The 19826-nt window shown below is 50.3% G+C and overlaps 1 non-coding gene across 1 annotated transcript; it reads right to left on the bottom strand.

Moving 5' to 3' along the window:
• Positions 1-12188: 12188 nt before the first annotated feature.
• Positions 12189-12262, bottom strand: TRNAI-UAU (transfer RNA isoleucine (anticodon UAU)). Its single transcript has one exon. It is a non-coding gene; the product is annotated as a tRNA-Ile (tRNA).
• Between the last annotated feature and the right edge of the window lie 7564 nt (positions 12263-19826).

Here is a 19826-nt window from a genome sequence, read left to right as displayed (position 1 = left end):
GGATGGAGCCCAGGGCCCTTTCATGGGGATCTGAGTGTGCAGCAAAGAGAACTTCTTGGAAAACCCTCAGATTTCTGACATTTGACTCTGTTCTGTGGGTCAGTTTTCCCTTTGGCCCCTATGTCCCTCTTGAAAGGGAGACCCCCGAGTCTGTCATGGGCAGCATCTTCTGCTATCCATGGGCTCTGGGAATTCACATCCAGAGCAGTAGGGGGCAGGACTCAAAACCCAGATTCTCTTTAAACTTCTTCATCAATGTGTGGAACATTTTTTCTATGTGCACTGAAGCAAGTGTAAATATGCACCACCAGCTGAAACACCTAGCTGTTGACATTCTGCCAATTACCTGGGGAGCATCTGAAACTCTCCTGAGCTGCTGCCCTAGCACTCAGTGTACTGGGAACACTGCTTGGCCCCACACTGACACAGATACCCAGGGAGAAAACAGAAGTAAAACCATTAACAGGAAATGAGCAGACCCAGCAGACAGCCCTTCTCCGGGACATTCAGGTAACTGGAGGAGGATTTATGGGAAAGCCACAAAGGTTGGATATAAACCATCCCCTGACATGGAAGCTCAGGGCCTGTCCAGATATGAATCTAATCCAGCAACCCAAGATCATGGCAAAACTAAGGATGTTAACTAGCGATTAATTGACTAGTCAAGTAGTCGATGGACTTTCCATTAACTAGTCGATACGCACTTCCCTATTCCTCCTTGTACATTTCAAAGGAGGAATGCAGAATTCCGCGTGCAGCCCAGGGCTAGCGGGAAGTCCCGCTGACTCCGGGCTGCGTGTGGGTACCAGCTTTGAAATGCACAAGAATCCCCAGTGGGAGTCAGAGTCCCCCGCCGACCCTGGGCTCCATGCTGTGCTGCCGCTTTGAAATGTCATGTGGAGCCGGCTCAGCTGGGAAGTCCTCAGCTGACCCCAGGCTCCACATACACTGCACCACACAGCTGAGCCTGGGATCAGCTGTGCAGTGCTGCCCCTTTGAACGCCGCCATGGTGTTTCAAAGCAGCAGTGCTGCACAGCTGATCCCAGGCTCAGCTGTGTGGCACTGCCGCTTTCAAGTACCCCTTCTTCCCCCCTTTGCTGCCTCTGTCTGATGGGGGGGGTAGAAATCAACTAGTCAACTGATTATCAGATCAGCATTTGCTGTTTTTACAAAAGTGCACGGAGCGTCCTAACGTCAAGAGCATTTTTGCGCAAGAAAATGTGCAGCAGATCGGCAGAACAGAGGGCTTTTTGTGGCATAGCTATTCCTCTTTCTATGAGGAATAACTCCTTTTTGTGCAAGAGTTCTTGTGCAAAAAGGTGTGTGTGGATGGGCAACAGGGTTTTTTGTGCAAAAAGTGCTACTCGAAAAAAGCACAGGCTATTCTGTAAATAGCAATCAGAGCTTTCTTGCGAGAGAGTGTCCATGCAGTCTGGATGCTCTCTTGCGCAAAAGCGCATTGCTCTTCCGATGCGCTTTTGCAAGGTGGACGCGTTCTTGCACAAGACGTTTTTGTGGAAGATCCCTTCTGCAAAAATCTTCTTGTGCAAGAAGCCTGCAGTGTAGACATTGTGTGACAGGGCGCCTGCCCTGCACTGGCCCTTTAAGACCAGGACTCAGGCCCTGAGCCAGGGCTAGAAAGAAAGAGGCCAGCTGGAGCGGTTTAGGGCCAGTGAGAGCCCAGCTGGCAACTATCTAGGCCAGCACAATTGGTTTGTGGAAGCCAGCTGAATCCATTAGGGGAGTGAGAGCCCAGCTGGCAGGTATATATAGCGAAGCACAGGTTGCTTAGGGGAAGCTAGTGGAGGGCTGACTGCAGAGAAAGCAGGAGCTCCTTGGAGGGAGGCAACCGAAGGAGAAGGACTGGAGCAGGGAGCTCTTCCCCAGTGGTTGCCAGGGACTCCAGGAGGGGCCGGGAGGAAGGCAGAGGTGAGTGGGTGCCACCTGGAGACTACCTGCCGAGGGGACACTGGCCTGGAGATTGCAGCCAGCTGGACAAGCCCAGGGGAAGGAAGCCTGGGGATCCAGGTAGGAAGTGGCCCAGGGCAGGAGCGGGAGCTGCCCCTCCTGGCCTGAGAACCTCGGTTTGTTTCGGCTGGATGGCCTTGCTGAGGGAGTTACCCGTTACCTGGTTGCTCACAGGGCCCTGGGCTGGGACCTGGTGGAGTAGGGTGGGCCCGGGTCCCCCTACCTGGGGTGTGCCCTGCTACAACAGTTATAAACTGCTTTGTGGCCTTGCTTAAAGGGCCAGTTATATACTGCTTTGTGCCTATGATGAGCAACCCATACAGACTGTGGAAACATCTTCATGGGGTTTTCATTAAAGTTACCAACAACGGCGAGCATGACTCAGACCTAAATCACAGACACTGATCAGTGAGGAGCCCCAGGGGCACTGTATGGGGGCCTGTGCATAGCTGGAGAAACACTGGTCTATGGGTTTGTGATGCTAAAGGGGTGAAGCTAAAGCACACACAGGACGGCACCTTCAGGCTCAGATTTCACTGCTCAGTTTCAATATGGGGTTGGTTTCAAACAATAAATAGGGTGAAAGGCTGAGAGCTGCCAGGCTTCTACTATATCAGGTAGTTCAAGGCAAGAAACTGCTGGATTCCCAAGGGTCTGGGCGAAATAGAGTCCATGTGTCTGATCCACCCGACCAAGCCATTTGATCCAGCCCACAGATGCCACTCTCCATCTGCAAACCACTCAGAAAAAAACTGTGAGCCTAGAGGGGAGGAGGAAAGGGTTCAGACATTGCTTCCACCCCCAGAACAATCTTCACTGGTTTATGGCCAGAAACAAAGCACTGCGCCCCTTCCCCTCTGGGTCATAAATATTTACACACTCACATGGCCCTGCAGTCTGTGAGAGGGTCGAGCAGGCTCCCTGCCTGCCTGAGGTGCTTGGCCTCTGCTCAGGAGTCAGAGGAAGGGGAAGGACCTGAGCAAATGGCTCCATGTGGGGTATTAGTGGAAAGATCTGAAGGGCATGTTTCTCAGAGTCCTGAGCAAGGAGAGACTTGTGAGAGTCAGCGTAGTCTACAAAGGCAGCAGGGAAACCATCCAGGAGCAGGACAGGATAAATCCAGTCAGAGGATCAGAAGGTTGAAAACAAACACAGAAACTGTTCAAAAGAGAATCCCCCATCAACATTCACCTTGTGCTTGCAGTGACTGTGTAACTCCTATTAAACATGAAAGAGCCCAAACAGGAGAGAAACCCTTCAGCTGCTCTGATTGTGGGAAAAACTTCAGTCGGCGGTCATACATTGTTAGACATAGAAAAACCCATACAGAAGAAGCTGTTCACCTGCTTTCACTGTAGGAAATGCTTCAGTCAGGGGTCACACCTTGTTATCCGTGAGAACTCTCACAGGAGAGAAATCCTTTAACTGCTCTGACTTTGGGAAATGCTATAGCGAGAGTTCAAGCCTTGTTGCATATAGTTGAACCAACACAGGTAAGAAACCCTATAGTGGGGTTGAGCAAAATTTTCTCTGGCAGAATTTTCTCCAGCCTTCCTAAGACTTTGATCCTGTCCACAAGGCAGTGCCAGGCCCCACCTCCAAATGAAGATGTACTGAGGGGGAAGGAGCTTAGCCCCACCCCCTCTTCATGCTTTGTAGCCACTAGAGGAGGCAGCGCTAGGCTGAGTCTTTGCCACCCAACCTGAGGCCGGCACTAGAGGCACTGCTGCCACTGCACTGCTGGCCTCAGGGGCCACATGGCCATGTCAAGGGTGCCTTTGGGCTGCGTGGCTGCAGCAGCAACACCTCTAGCCTTGGACTGAATGGGAGCAGTAGTGGTGCCTCTGGTGTCCGGTGTCTGGTCCTAGACTGTGTGGTTGCTGCTGCAGCAGTAGAGCCTCCCTCTGGGGTGACGAGGACAGTGTGGCTGGAGATGTTGCTGCAAGGGATCCCAAAGCCAGTTAATATTTGCTGTCCTTCCCAGACACTCCCTCCCAATCTCCTCAATTCCCTTTTCCCCGGCAGCCAGCACCCCCAGCTTGCACTGACACCCTCCTTTTTTTCTTGCACCCTCTCTCCTGACCAGACACTGCACCTTCCCCCAGGCCAGACACCTTCCTGATTCTGCATCCTAGTTCCTTCTTCAAGACCCCAACCCTTTCTTGAGGCCCCTGTTACTTTATTGGATTTTAAGGTGAGCATACTCACCTTAAGATCATTGCTGTACTCACGGGAAACTGTTTGCCCCAAATTTTGTACAGATTGGGTGATGCGAGGTGTCAAATGATAGCTGATATTGTGCTGATTCTGTGTGGTTTTCATGTACTTGTTTGGAGTTTGTATGGGAAGTTAAGACTATGGGCTCTGCTGATTCTGCGTATGGACTGCCTGTCATGAGGAAGGAATGTGCAATGAGTTACTATGCTAATGCGTATGGCTCCAAGGACAATGGTTCTCAGGGTGGCCAATACACAGCTGAGGAATGCGTGTGGAAAGCTGCAAAGCAGCCAGGGCACAATGGCTGTTGGCATATGAAACAGGTCACTTGACCATGTAACTAGCTCCAGCTTGGGAGACACCAGAAATGAATATCAAATGCCATGAGGGGGCTCCATCTGCCTTGCCAAGTACAGAGACACGGGAAGGATTTCTGACTCATCCTGATATACAATGTATGCCAAAGACTTTTATGCTAGCAGTTTGTAACATCTCTGCTAAGATCCTGCATCAAGAACTTGCTGATTGATGTATACAATGTATTCTCCTTAACAGCCTTACTCTCAGCCTTTTCTTTCTTTTATTAATAAACCTTTTGATTCTAAAGGATTGGTCCACTGTGATCTTGTGGGTAAGATCTAAAGTATAAATTGACCAGGGATTCATGGCTGGTTCTTTGGAACCGGGTGGATCTGTTCTGGGTTGGAGAGATTGGGCTGTATAACCCCTTACCCCAGCTCTTCCTGTGCCACACTCAGCCCTGGGCTTACACACAGGTATCTGAGGGGTTTTGCTCATGAGGCTTCCTGCAGGCTGGATTGGCAGCTGTAGTACTCAGTGTGACTGGTTTGTGGCCTGTTTTGGAAAGGTCTCCAGTCAAGGGCTGTCAGCAATTTCCCCTGAGTGGATTCCCTCAGCGGTGCTCAGGCCTGGCCTGGCCAATCACAGCCCTGCCCTCTCCAAGCCTTCTGTAGATTACTGTTGCTAATGGAAACTTACTGTTAATTATGTAATTAGTCAAGCCATTTTGCTAGGACTGCATCTGGGCAGTTGCATTTAAATTATTAAAGAGATTAAACCTTTTAACTTTCTCATGTTAGTTGATCAAACTTTATTTTAAATTAAGTAAAATATTTATGTCCAATACATACTGTGGAGGTAGGCCTCGCTAGCCTGGCCAAAGACTGAACCGTACACAGGGTGTCCTGTGTCAGAAGCGAGCTTCCTAAGCAAGTTGAGCAAGAAACCACAATGCTGTTAAACAAAATCGCACTGCTTGCAATTTATCGGGTCAAGCAGAGATTACCATTTAAGGATAAAGTGCCTTACATTCTCTTTTCTCTGTAAATTTCCACTGTGACTTTGTAAGAAGGTATAAATATCTCAGGCATTTGAGTGTAAGGAAGGGGCTTGTATTGGTAAGGGGTGACTCCCTGCCATCTGTGACAACCCCCTCCCCCACAGCTGGGTTACTAATTTGGTTTTGTCTGTCTTGAACCCTAAAGCTAGCGTGTGTTTATTTCATGACAGCTGGGAGCAGTCGAAGGCAAGAGCCCTGTTCTACTGTGTCAACACTCTCTGAGGTGGCATAAAATCCCCTCTCCAGTTTCTAACCCTGAAATATCATCTTTAACGTCATTCCTGGCCTCTTGATACAGCCTTTGAACTCTGACTGCAGAGATCTGTCTACACGGGCGGGTTCTTGTTCAAGAATAGCTGTTCTTGTGCAAGAATCCGCAGAGCATCCACGCTGCCCACCTGCTCTTGTGCAAGAAGATTTAAAGTACGGCGTGGTAAGAGAGGGCTTCTTGTGCAAGATCTATGCTCTTTTTTAACAGGTGTAAGCCCTCTTGCACAGGGGCTCTTGCACAAGAGTGCAGTGTGGACGCTCGGCAGGGGTTTCTTGTGCAAGAAAGCCCTATGGCTAAAATGGCCATTGGAAAGTTCTTGCACAAGAGAGCATCCACACCGCCATGGATGCACTTGCACAAAAGCACAGCTCATACATGGCAGAGTGGATGTGTTCTTGTGCAAAACTTGCACAGGAACCCAAAAGTGTAGACATAGCCCAGATGTTTGCTTACCAGAGATGCCAAAATAGACTAAGCCATCTCGAGAGGCTTTTGCCAAAGCCAGGGACTGAGCCAGGACTCTTCAAATCTACATCTAACACTCTCTCAACTGAACTACTTTGGCAAGTGTCTGCAGCTGTCTAAGGCCGAAGTTTCTCTCAGGCATGTTTTTTTCTGTGGCAGTATACAAGAGAGATGCTGCTCTCTGTGGCCCTGCAAGGCAAGACGAGTTTTGCCTGCCCCCCTCAGCCTGACTTGCACTTGGCCCCATTCCTGCTGCTTTTCTCAGGGTGTTCCAGCGGCTACCAATGGGCAGAGAGTTTCATAGGGTATGTCTACACTACAGCGCTAGTTCGAACTAACTTAGTTCGAATTAGTTAATTCGAACTAAGCTAGTTCGAACTAACGCATCTAGAACTAAAAACTAGTTCGAACTAGCGTTTTGCTAGTTCGAACTAGCAAGTCCACATTGAGTGGACTCTGAACAGGGCTTAAGGATGGCCGGAAGCAGTGCCGGCAGGGCATAAAAGGAGGACTTAGAGCATGGAGATGCTGTCTCGGGCTAGCCGAGGGCTGCGCTTAAAGGGTCCCGACCCCCACCCCGGACACACAGTTCTAAGGGGTGCCCCGCTTGCAAAGAAGTTCTGGCTTGGAGTGCCCTGAGTGCTCACACTGGGCACATCACACCACTCGGCCATCAGCCCGGCTGCACTTGCTGCAGGCTGCCATCTGGGGAGAGGGAGTAATTGGGGGGCTGCAGGAGAGCTTCCACCCCCAGAAGCCCACAGAGCCAGCCCGGTCCTCCCCATCGGGGACTCGTACCCCATTCCTCCCTCACCTCCTTCCAGTTACCCTTCCTTAGCCCCCCTTCTTATTGATGTACAAAATAAAGATAACGTTTCTTCCAACATTGACTCTGTTTTTATTGAAAAAAAACTGGGGGAGACTGGGAAAAGGAGGTGGGAGAGGGGAAGAGAAAGGCTGGGAGAGGGGAGGGCAACTAACATGATCAGGGGTTGGGAACAGGTCCCAGATGAAGAAAGGCTACAGAGACTGGGACTGTTCAGCTTAGAAAAGAGGAGACGGAGGGGGGACAGGATAGAGGTCTCTAAAAGCAGGGGTTGGGTGGAGAGGGTGCATTCAGAAAAGTTCTTCCTGAGTTCCCATAAAGAAGGACTAGAGGACACCAAAGGAAAGGAATGGGTAGCAGGCTTCAAACTAGTAAGAGAAAGTTGTTCTTCTTGACAAAGCAAATAGTTAACCTGTGGAACTCCTTGCTGCAGGAGGCTGTGAAGGCTACAACTAGAACAGAGTTTAAAGGGAAGTGAGATAAAGTGATGGTGGTTGGGTCCATGGAGTCCTATTAGCCAGAGGGTAGGAGTGGTGTCCCTGCCCAAAGTTTGTGGAAGGCTGGAGAGGGATGGCACGAGACAAATGGCTTGGTCATTGTCTTCGGTCCATCCCCTCCAGGATCCCTAGGGTTGGCCGCTGTTGGCAGACAGGCTACTGGGCTAGATGGACCTTTGGTCTGACCCAGGACGGCCATTGTAAGCTCAGGGCTCAGTGTCGGGGGTCTCAGTGGACCCCCTTGATTTTCATGCACACCTGGTCCTGGGTGGCTAGGCTGGCAGCTCTCCTGCCCTAGACGGCCACTTTCCTGTGCCTAGTGCGGAGATCGTGGACGAGGTCCACGATGTCCGCACTAGCCCAGGAAGGTGCCCGCCTCTTGCGGTCCAGGGCAAGCTCCCGGGAGCCGCCAGCCTGGTCCCGGCAAGAGGGGGTGGGCTGGGGGGCATCAGGTGGGTGGCTCTGTGCCGTGCCAGGTGCAGGGTCTGCTAGCTGGGTGCTGGCAGGCTTGCACCTGGCACGGGCACCGTAGCCAGCCCGTGCCCCTTTAAGGGGTCCGGGGCCGGGAGGGGGGCATAGAGTTTCCCTGGTGTTGGCCAGAGTGGCCACCAGGGAAACCTGGGGAGGGCTAGCCTCCCACTAGTTCGAACTAAAGGGCTACACAGCCCTTAGTTCGAACTAGCTAGTTCGAACTAGGCGTTAGTCCTCGTAAAATGAGGTTTACCTAGTTCGAACTAAGCGCTCCGCTAGTTCGATTCAAATTCGAACTAGCGGAGCGCTAGTGTAGCACCTATTAAAGTTAGTTCGAACTAACGTCCGTTAGTTCGAACTAACTTTGTAGTGTAGACATACCCATAATGTGCACCGCTAGTGAGGTTTTTTGCGCTTGTGCAGATGTGTGCTACTGTGGTACGCGCCAGTTACTCACAAAGAGCTTAGCTAAATATAGTTTTATAATTTGATAGAAGAAAAAATTCTGAATCAAGGGATAGTTAACAAGGTACATGACTTCATATATTTAGTATGAAATCAAATAAAAAGAACATTAACACTGCAACACATTCCATAGCTATTTTGTATCTTACGGGAATTGGTCCTTTGAGTTCTAAAACAAAATTGTCCATCTTCTTGATTTAGCAAACTAGCTATGATGATTCATATTGCTACATGAAATGAAATCGTTGTTACACTTTATGATGGAAATTAAATATTCTGTTATTTAATGGACTCAGTTTGGAGGGCTGTTTGGGTACGTCTACATTTGCTTCCTAGTTCGCACTAGAGATGCAAATGTAGGTGACCAAAATTGCTAATGAAGCAGAGATTTAAATATCCCCTGCTTCATTAGCAAGATCACAGCTGATTTGAACCAGTAAGTGCGTGCCTGGACACGGTAGTTCAAACCAAAGCCCTTAGTTTGAACTAATGTTACTTCTCATTTTTTGAGTCCAAAGTGTTGTCCTGGACCATAAACCAGAATAGCCCTGTCCAGGGAAGGCACCATGGCTTAGCTGGTTAAAGCACCTGCCTTGTGAACAAGAGATCTAGGATGCAACTCTCAGTGGTACCTTGTTGTAGTCTTTGTTCACATTTTCCTAAGTCCTTCTGAGACACAGAGAAGACCTCCCCTGGCCACCCATAGAAGTGCTGGTTCAGGAAAAGGCTGATTGGGGAGGAATGTTGAGAAGAAGGAAACCACAAGCCTGGAGTGGTTGCAGAGGCCACTGTGACTGGCAAGGCAGTGGGAGAGTTTGAACTCCCTGGATTTCATGCTGGAGCTCTGCTTAAAGCTGCAGGATATGACTCCAGAGGCTGCTCTTAAATGCCACAGAGTTTGAGCTGCTTGTAGCTCTGCCTTTGTCACAGGGAGTTTGTACTAGAAAGAGGCAGGCTGGGTGACTAAGAAGAAGAGGCTGGGCATTCCCGTCATTGAAGGGTTGTCAGATCATCATGAGAACATTGCCCGGTATGCCACTTAAAAGATGGGGCGGCAGGGAAGAGTAGGAATGAGACTGGCAGGGGGCTGAAGCAGCAGGGTTGGAGTGATCAGGCCAGCTGCGCAGGGGGGCAGGAATGTTTCCGCCTTGTTCTCACAATTATTCTGGAGGACGCTTGGGGGACGTTCGACTCGCCAAGCTCCAGCCAGGGGAGCAGACAGCGGAATCTCTCTTTAAAGGACCCGAAGGCTCCTCCACACCAATATGGGCCCTGCTGAGCCTGCCTGAGATACGATCCTTGCTTTAGGGCTATCCTGTGTAGGGCTTCATCAGCCCAGGGAGCAAAGGGCAGGCGGCATCCCCAACGATGCACGGGGCAGGTCCACGTCTCCAGCCCTGAGAATGAGGTCAGGGGAAAAGTGCTGGGAGGCACCTTCTAGTAGAACCTGGAGCTGCAAAATACGTAGGCATCTCATGCCTTCACTGAGAATGGACCCACATCCTGAAAGGGACAGAAAGTGGCCTTAGAAGAGCCAGTGTAGCTGAGCAAGCTGTGCAGGTGCTTGTCTTCCTGATGGTCTAGTAGCTAGGATTCAGCCCTTTCACTGCTGTGGCCTGGGTTCGGCTCCCAGTCAGGGAAACCAGCCTTGTCATGAAACCTGTCTGGTCTTTGCCCTTTTCTGTCACAGGGAGTGCCAGTGGGTTGAGGGAAGGGAGGTGGAGGTGCTGGGGTGCCAGAGGCAGGCTGTGGCTGGGAGACCTGCCAAGCACAATTCTCAGGCAGCTCCTTCCCTGCATGGGCAGCACAGGTTGTATGGCTGGGTGAATAAGAGCTTGTTGGGATGTGCCAGGGCTTCAGCTATGAAAAACAAAGGGCCATGCAGCCCCTTCTCTCAGCTGTGTGTGGGGGGCAGAGGAAGCAGGGAATCTGCCTGAGGGGTCTTGCTGCCATATTGGGTGGCTTCATGGGCTGGATCCAGCCCACTGGCCTATATTGCCCAGGCCTGGCTTCCTGGCTTAGAGGGAATGTAGGCTGTGGGGGAGGGATGCTGTAGAAAGGCCAGTCCGGCCTTCCTGGGCAGGGCATGATGATGTCTGTTTTGTGCAGCACGGCTGCCAAACATCCCAGATAGAGAATTAGAGGCCAGAGAAATCCACATCCAACAGCCAAAGTAGCTCAGTGGGGAAAACATTACACTGAAGATCTAAAGATCCCTGGTTCAAATGGGGCAGAGTCTGGAGAGGTGAAGCAGCTGAATGGAAAAAGCAAGGACAGTAGGGTACCAGCTACCAGCTGAGAACCTCAAGCACAGAGTGTTGTGTTGGTCCCCTAGTGTAAGGGGCAGGGTTCAGGAGTTTGAATCCTACAAGCTGAGTTCAAATCTCAATGGCTCCTACGGGGGAAGTGTTGGTTTGTGTAAATCCTTGAATATTGATCTTCTTGCCTCTCTTGCTCAGTTCTACTTTGTGCTAACTTTTTCAATGTAAGGATTTTGGAGAAAACTCTCAAACATCTGCTCCAGTGGCGCAGTGGATCAATGCACAGTACTTATAAGGCAGTGCACATAGGAGACATGCTGAGGTTGTGAATTCAGACATCACCCAGAGCAGTGGTTTTCAGTCCCTACTGGGCTGTTCCCTTCCAGTGAACCCTGTGGCAGCTGAGATTCCAGCTCAGAGGAGACTATCAGTGAAAATTCCCCCTTCACAGATAATGGCCTCATCAGAATGAATGCTGGGTGGCTAGGATCTAAGGCCAAGTGGCACAGAAAGAGTTGGACCTTGGTCCGTCTTGCTTCCAGGGTCGTCTTGCCCATCTTCTCCCTCCACCCCCGACCAATCAGCAGCTGCTGTCCCTTTCAGCCACTGGGTCAGCTCAGGGAGGGAGGCAGGAAATGGGGCAAAGGAGCCAAACAAGCTGAGGGAGGTGGGAAATTCTGATCTCTGCATCTCCCCTGTGTGAGGGTTTGTCTACTCGTCATTCCTCTTTTGAGAGACAAATGCAAATTCAGCTGAGTGAAATTGCAAATGAAGTGGGGATTTGCATAATCACGTCTGGCCACCATTTCAAAATATGCTATTTTAAAAGAACAGGCGCTGTTATGTCGAAAGAAAACCCTTTCTTCAAAATCACCCTTAATCCTTATAAAATGCGGTTTATGGGTTATTTCTGAGGAAGGGTTGTCTCCTGATATAAGCATATCCCAACAGCATTTTGTAGTTCAAAATACTTTATTTTGAAATACAAAACGCTGTTGAGATACGCTTATTTCATATTTAATACTATATTTTCAAAATAAAGTATTTTCAAATAGCACTGGTGTGTGAATATGCAAATGAAGTGCAGGATATTTAAATCCCAGTTTCATTTACAATTTCATGTGTCTACATTTGCATCCTTGGCAGGATCTCTGGGCACTGGCACCCCCAGTGAATCACAAGTGTGTGTGGCGCTGGCTCTGCTGTCCCAGCAATTGCAGCAAGATCCCTGCCTTGCCAATGCCAGTCACAGCAGCCTCTGCACCTGCTCCAGGCTTGTGGTTTCCTTCTTTCCAACCCTCCCCAATCAGCAGTTCCATGGGTGACCAGGGGAGGCCTCTTCTGTATTCTAGAAGGATTCAGGAAAACATGACAAAGGCTGCAACAAGGCACCACTGGGATTTGAACCCAGGATTTCCTGTTTATAAGGCAGGCACTTTAGCCAGCTAAGCCATGGTGCTTTTTGTGGCTAGTTACCCCCACAAAAGACAAATTCCCTTCTTGGCTATATACCAATTATCGATCTTTTCCAGGATACCTTTTATATCTGGGAAAAACTCTGCCGTGTCCATGGAATGGGTCAACTTTTTAAGATCAGTTTCCAAAACAGTAGGTGTGTTCTTTCTGAAGGCCTGTATTCCTCATTGTATTAGGAGGAATAAGGGCTCTTCCCAAAGAGAAGGTTTTCCGCACATTTGGGCCCATGTAGATGGGCCAAATGTCAGAAAAGCCTCTTCTGAAAGAAGAAAAGTGTCTCTAAAACCGTTCTAATTTATGGTCCCAGACAACACCTTTGAATTCCAAAGTGCAACCATTCCCCATCAGTCTGGGAGGGGTCTCAAGGCCTATGCAGCCCAAGATATGCGATTGGTAGCTCATACCCACAATCTTTTTGTTAATTGCTGTGCAACCTAAGGATAACTTGCTAAGTACACACTACAGTCTGCCACTCTACCAGCTGAGCTATTGAAGGGTGCCTGAGTGCCACTGGTTTGTCCATGTTGGCCCATCTACAAGTGTCAGGGCAAGTGCTCCCCCAGGTGGATGGCATCGTAGGTGAGAGGCAGAAGAACCCAGGAGCACAAGGGTGCTTCACATGCAGAAGGACCCCTGAGCTAGATCCATTCATGTCACAGCAAAAGAAAATTAGCTGGGTTCTTCTCCTGGGTCTTTTTTTGTTTCAATGTCTCTAGGGGTGCAGGAGGGGCAGATCCACAAAAAAAAAAAAAAAAAAAAAATGGATTGAGTGAATCTTGGGCCAGCCTCTCACTTGTGCTGCTCGCTCTCCCGGACAGATCCCAAGGCAATAGCTTCACACCCAATGGATGGGTTAGCAGAGGCCTGGGGGCAATAGGCAGAGTCTGGCAGCTGCTGGGACCAGACCTGAGGGCATCAGGGGAAGCAGCAAGAAACACAAACTCAGCCCCCTGCATCTCTAGCCAGGCTGGTAGGTTACAGGGCCCTAACACATCTGAGCCAGCAGGATGACAGACCAAACGCCAGTGGGCGCCAGACACCCAGAAGAAGGCACAAAAATCTCTTCTCACCAGCCTGAGGACAAGAAATCTAAAGCAGGAGGGTTTTGCAACAACCAGCCTAGGAAAATTCCACTGACAGTTAAACTCAGGTTGCAAAGTTAAGAGCCCTGAGTGCTGCCCCTTGCAGCATGGGACAAACAGCTGATGTTTTTGGTGGGCACCTGGGGCTCTCAGCTCTCAGGCTGCCTCTGCTCTCCTGGCTCCCTCCAGTTGCCTCATCCCAGCTGCTTGTTTATTTTTTCCTTTTATTTCAATACCAGCTCTAGTAGAAGCCGTGTGACACTCTCCCCTCCCCCATCACGGCATGGACAGGTCACAGCCCCCAACCAGACTCTGAAATGGCCCCCTGCATTTCCTCTGGCCCCATGGGGTTGACAGGAAAGAGGCCCAAGGCCAGGCTGGAGCCAGGGGAAACAGGAGGCAGGAAGAACCACAGCTCCTCTTTGCGCAAAAGCCTCTTGTGCAAAAACAGACCCCAATTAATTATGCAAATGAGCATGGCAATATGCTAATCAGTACTTCATTTGTATGAACTTTTGCAGAAGAGAGGTGCAGTATGGAGATAGCCTAGGTGGTAGATAGCTATGAAGTAACATAGATTCAGGAAAAATCCCTGGGCTGCAATCCTTAGTTACACAAAATAAGAATAATTCACCAGCTCAGACGTGATTTCTAAACCCCCAAACAAGGAAAATAATAAAACCTGATGGACTAGGGAGACTACTCCCTACTTACACATTTCAAGAAGTCCAATACTAACCTGTACAAGAGTGTGTGGCCTAAAGGATAAAGTGTCTGACTGCAAATTGAAAAATTAAGGGTTTGAGTCCCTTTGTAGTTGTATTTACCTCCATTTGTCTGTGCTTGTGGATCCTGCTATCTTTGGCCTGGAAAGGTCCTATATAGCACTGTGGTTTTTCTGTAACCCTATTGGAAGGCCTGTAGGTATTCAGTAGGGCTACGTCTACACTGGCCCCTTTTTCGAAAAGGGCATGCTAATTTTAAACTTCGGAATAGGGAAATCCGCGGGAGATTTAAATATCCCCCACGGGATTTAAATAAAGATGTCCGCCGGTTTTTTCCGGCTTGGGGAAAAGCCGGAAAAAAGTGTCTAGACTGGCCCGATCCTCCGGAATAAAGCCCTCTTCCGGAGGATCTCTTATTCCTACTTTGAATAGGGCTTTATTCTGGAGGATCGGGCCAGTCTAGATGCTTTTTTCTGGCTTTTCCCCAAGCCGGAAAAAAGTGGCAGCCATGTTTATTTAAATCCCGCGGGGGATATTTAAATCCCCCGTGGATTTCCCTATTCCGAAGTTTAAAATTAGCATGCCCCTTTTGAAAAAGGGGCCAGTGTAGACGTAGCCTAGGTCTAAACTGAAGCCTTCTTCTGCAGCCAGATGGAAGAGCAGCAGCAATTAGTTGTAAAGCCTGGAGTCACATGCTCATATTCCAGCTATATGACATTTAAATAGTGTTACACAAGGCTGGGGGGGGGGGGGGGGGAGAAGAGAGTGTCTTATCCTAGTGGCACCCACTGTCACCAGGCAGGAAACAGATCTCAAGGTGAGTAGAGAAAACGTAATTACCAGCATTTTGTCTGGCAAAAGACTGCTTACCAATAGTTGTGGTTGTGCAATGGGCATTCTATGATTCTTGTCCTCACTTTCCTATTGTTTGTCTGTGTGATAGTCTGGTTTGGATCTGTTTCTGTCTGCTGTATAATTGATTTTGCTAGGTGTAAATCAACTAAGGCGGTGGGGTATGATTGGTTAGGTAATTCTGTTACAGTATGTTATGTTTGGTTAGTGAAATTATACTAAAATAATGGATTAAGGAAGAACTAAGCAGTATTGAGTTTCTCTATATAAACTGGGGTCCAAGAAGGAGACCAGCAAGAAGAAGGAAAAGGGGAGAAGAGAAGAGGAAGGAAAAGGGAAAGGAAGACCAAGGAGGAGGAGAGAAGACCTTGAAGCAGAACTCACCTCCAAGGCATCCTAAGACGAGAACAGCCAGAACTCCTCTGCACAGCTGTTGAAATGGTTTGCTGTGTGAATTCTATGGCAGGTGACTAGGACTGTGCACTGGAATTATTTACCAGTTTCCCTAGTCCCCCATTATACACAGCTGTGATGGCCTAGTGGATAAGGTGTTAGACTTGTAATCCAATAGTCTTTCCCTGCACAGGTTCAAATCCTGATCACAGTGAGGCCTGTGTTTTGGCCACACCCCTTCCTAGGGCAACAAGGGCCTCTGTGAGTTACCAGCAGTGGGTCTGTTAGTGTGGATATCTAACTAATTGCACCATTAGGCCATGCCTTCACTCAGGTGGAGATTTCTGCTGCAATCCATCTCTGGGGTTACGTCTACGCTGCAGGCATTTTGCACAAAAACTTGCAGAGTGTCTATACTGCATGCATGTTCTTGTGCAAGTAAATTTACAGTATAGCATCAGAAAACAGGTCTTCTTCCGGAATAATTATTCCTCTCCCCATGAGGAATAAACCCTCTTGTGCAAGAGCTCTTCCACAAGAGGGCAGTATTGGCAGGCAACATTAATTTCTTGTGCAAGAAGCCCCTATCTGAAATGACCATCAGTGCTTTCTTGCGCAAGAGAGTGTCCACTGCCGTGGATGCTCTTGCGGAAGAGCACATCTCTTGCACAAAAGCACATGGCAGTGTGAACGCTTTCTTGTGCAAGACCTTTTGCACAAGAACTATTCTGCAAAAGAGTTGTTGCACAAGAAGCCGCCAGTGGCTGCTCTACCTCGACTTAGAGCCCCAGGAGGCACTGGGGAGTAATGACTTTGAATGGCCCTGGGCAGGAGATATTTTGAAATAGCAATAGTGGAGCATCCACACTATGGCTATTGCAAAATAGATATTTCAGAAGAGGCGTTATCCCTCATGCAGTGAGGTTTACAGATTAGGAACTAAGCCGTGGCTGACTTTTGAGATGAGTGAATAGGAAGAGAGAGGGGCCACTGGAGGCTCTTTGCCCTCTAGATGTCTCTGCTTGTGAAAAAAATAGGGACCACGCACCATTGGAGAACATATGTATCAATCCTACTGCCTCTCACATGCTAAGCAAATGCTTTACCACTTGAGCTAATTCCTCTGCTATGCAAGCACCAAACCTCTTGGTGACTGCCCTTCTCCACAGGGACATCTGTCTTCCAGGTCAGTTAATCCTGGGAAAGGAGAAGGCTCCAACAAGGCTCCTCCTCACACTCGTGCTTGGGACCCTCATTCTCTCTCTGGCCTCAAGGACAGATTGCAAGGAGATTCCCTGCAGCAAAGTCGGGGGCATTTCTGAGTGGGCCCCTGCCCTGCTGCCTTTCCCACCTGGACACTGTCATGGACTCGCTATGAGGTCACCACCTCCCAACCTCGTTTAGTCTAATAAGCTGAGGGGCTGCAAAAGGCCCTTGTGATGGCCTGAAAATAATCGGCGTAACAGCATTGCGCAAGAGGGTTTTCGTTGTGCTAGAAAGGGCAGTGTAGACAGCTCCTTCTGGTGCAAGAGCTTCTTCCGCAAATATGGTGGCTATGCAAATGAGGCTCGGCAATATTCCACATTTAGCCTCATTTGCATATTACTCATGCAAGAAGCTCCCTTCAAAACACCTCACACCGGTGAGTGAGGGTGACTGTGGATAAACCCAGCTGTGCTGTAGAGCAGCTGTTAGATGGTAAAAAAGAGGGTCCCCTTTGTCCACCCTAAGCTACTCACACATATAAGAAAACTTCAGTTGAAGACACCAGCATGTGTGTCAGGATAGCTGAGTGGTCTGAAACACCAGACTCAAGCTACTGTCTTTCCCCTAGTGGGGTGTGCTGGTTTCTAAATGGAAGTGTGGGTTAAAATCCCACTCCTGGCACCTTCTCTTGAGAGAAGTGAACTGATTTTGATGTCTCCCCTGCCGTCGTAGATGTGCTTGCTTAAGGTTTCTCTTAGGCTGCATCTATAACGGCTGTTATACTGCAATAACAATGGGAGCGTCTACACAGCAATTCCATTATTCCAACTTCTGTAAAGCTCCATCTAGACCAGTGGTCTGAGGAGCCAGGAGGTTCCCAGGCTGCAGACAGCCAAGCCCACAGGCAAAGACAAAGTGAAGTCCCAGCCACTTCCTGCTCAGCCCAGCAGGGTCTCTGTGTGGCCCCCAGACCTTTGGCTGGGGGGCTGCCGGGGCCCAGCATGGGCACGACCTGTGAGTGCGACAACAGTTAATGTCTCTGTGTGGCCCCCAGATCTTTTGTTTGCTGTTGCCAAGTGGAAGGGCCCAGATTCTACAACACTCACAGGCCCCACAGGAGGGGGCTGGTTTGCTGCTTCACCCCATGGCCCAGCAACAAGACCCCAAACTCCCCCTGTGCCCTGAGAGTGCAGTTTGCTGAGAGCCTCCCCCCTCCACCACCTACCTGAGACTCTGTTTGCTTGAGACCCCAGAGCCCTCCCTTGGGCTGCCTGGCATGTGGGGAATTAGGGCTAGTGATGGATTTGCAGAGTCCCACAACAGCTGCTGCCAGCGTGCGGATGTGCACGTCTGTCTGGGGTTACTGGGCACCGGCCTGATTGGGTGAGTCCCAGATTCTGTTCCTGCCAGGATGGACAAAGCAGCAGGGAGAGAGGAGCTTCAATAGCTCAGCTGGCAGAACAAGGGCAGGTGTTCTTAGGGGGCTGGCTTGATGCTGCTCTAAGGAGAGCTCCTTTTCCCTTCCCTGGCAGAGGAGGGGCAGGACTTGCTGGCAGGGCAGAGAAGGCCCTTCCAGGAGGCACTGCTGGGCTCTTCACAGAAGAGCCAAAGAAGGGATAAGCCTCAAGAACAAAGGCTTTTACCAAAGCTTGGGATTGAACAAGGGACCTTTAAATCTTCAGTCTAATGCACTCCCCATTGAGCTACTTTGGCACCTGATGCACTGCCCTCTTTGGGCCTGCTTCTTCTCTCCCAGTACGTCTCCACTGCATGTTGTGCTTGCACAAAAACCTCCCCCTGTCCGTGTGGCTGGCAGTGGTTGCTAGATGGATCCATTCACATGTAGCTTCACTGAAACCCCCCTGGTTTCTGCCTTGAGCCTCCCCCAGCACAAGGAGTGGTGCCCAATAGAACAGTCCCTGTAAGAAATGTGTCACTTTCACCCCTGGGAACAGCTCAGCCATGCAAAGGGGCTGCCTGGGGCAGGACATTAGCCCTGGAGGGCAGGGGTGGGTGTGGCAGTGACATCACAAGGGCCTTTTGCAGCCCCTCAGCTTATTGGATAAAGGAGGTTGGGAGCCTGTGCAGGGGCAGGCCAGGCTGCCTGAGAAATGTGCTGAACTGCTGGCCGTGAGTGAGCCAGGTAACTCTCCCAGCCAGAGCCTGTCTCTCGCACCCCAGGCCCTCCTTTCCCTCAATCCTTATATGGTACCCCACATAAACCAAACCTTCTGCCCCCCTGAATCCACACCCCTCCCAGATCCTGCACCCCAACCCTCTGCCCCAGGTCACAACCCCACCCCCTGCAACTGTTCCTGCACCCCAGTCTTCTGCCCCAAGATCCTGTCTGCACCAGCCTCCATCCCAGACCCCCACCTCCTCCATTAATAGCATGGAAAAGTGCAGCCCTGGGAGCAGTTCCCCATCAAAAGTGATTGCCCATGAAAGCCCTAAGCTGTGCAGCATCCCAGCCCTCCCCAGCTGCTTAATGAGCCCTGCCCAGCCAGGGTCTCAGGACTCTGCCCATGGAGCTGCCCTGTCTTCTCCAGAGCCCTTTGGCTGGCACTGGGGAGGCCTGAGTCCAGGCAGTGCCCAGTGGAGCCCAGCGAGGGCAGACGGAAGGGCTGGTACTTGGGGTGGGGCCGGGGGCTGTTCTGAAAGGCTGCAGGTGCCGTTAGACCTTTTTGTCCTTCCCTGTCTCACCCCAGCGCTGAGCAACACTCAGTGTCGGTCTGAGCATCCATCCTGCTCTGGGACCTGTCTTTGTGGCAGGAACCTGCCCAGGCGGCTCCAGCAGTGAGGCCCCTCCCTGGCAGCACCAAGCAGTGAGAGCTGAGTGAAGGGGGAGGCAGGCCCAGGGGGAGAAGGCTCCATGACTGTGTCAGAGGGAGGCTCTACCCTGTCCAGTGGGGAATCGTTGCCTCTCCGAGGGGCCCAGGCCTGGTGGGTCATTTCCCCAGGTTACTGAGTGAGGGCTGGAGCCAGTTCTGGGTTGTCTCCTCCAACAACAAAAGCAAACCAATAGATCTTGTGCGGACCTGACACTGTGCTGGGCTAGTGCTGTGTGCGCCACAGAGCTTCCTGCAGGGCTGCCCACATGGGAGAGGGGAGGGACCGTTTGAGTCACCAGCTCTGGCCCTTCTGAAGGGCTTGTGAAAATGGCAGGTGCTGTCTTGGCAGTGAGGGAGAGGTGGGAAAGGGGCCCTGAGTGAACCCCTTGGGCCACAGCTGCTGTAACAATGAGGTGAGATGAATGAGTAAACAACTATCATGTGAAAATTGATGCTGGT

Source organism: Pelodiscus sinensis, chromosome 31 (assembly GCF_049634645.1).
Source record: "Pelodiscus sinensis isolate JC-2024 chromosome 31, ASM4963464v1, whole genome shotgun sequence".
Lineage (NCBI taxonomy): Eukaryota > Metazoa > Chordata > Testudines > Trionychidae > Pelodiscus > Pelodiscus sinensis.
This window is presented reverse-complemented; position numbering and strand designations above follow the sequence as displayed.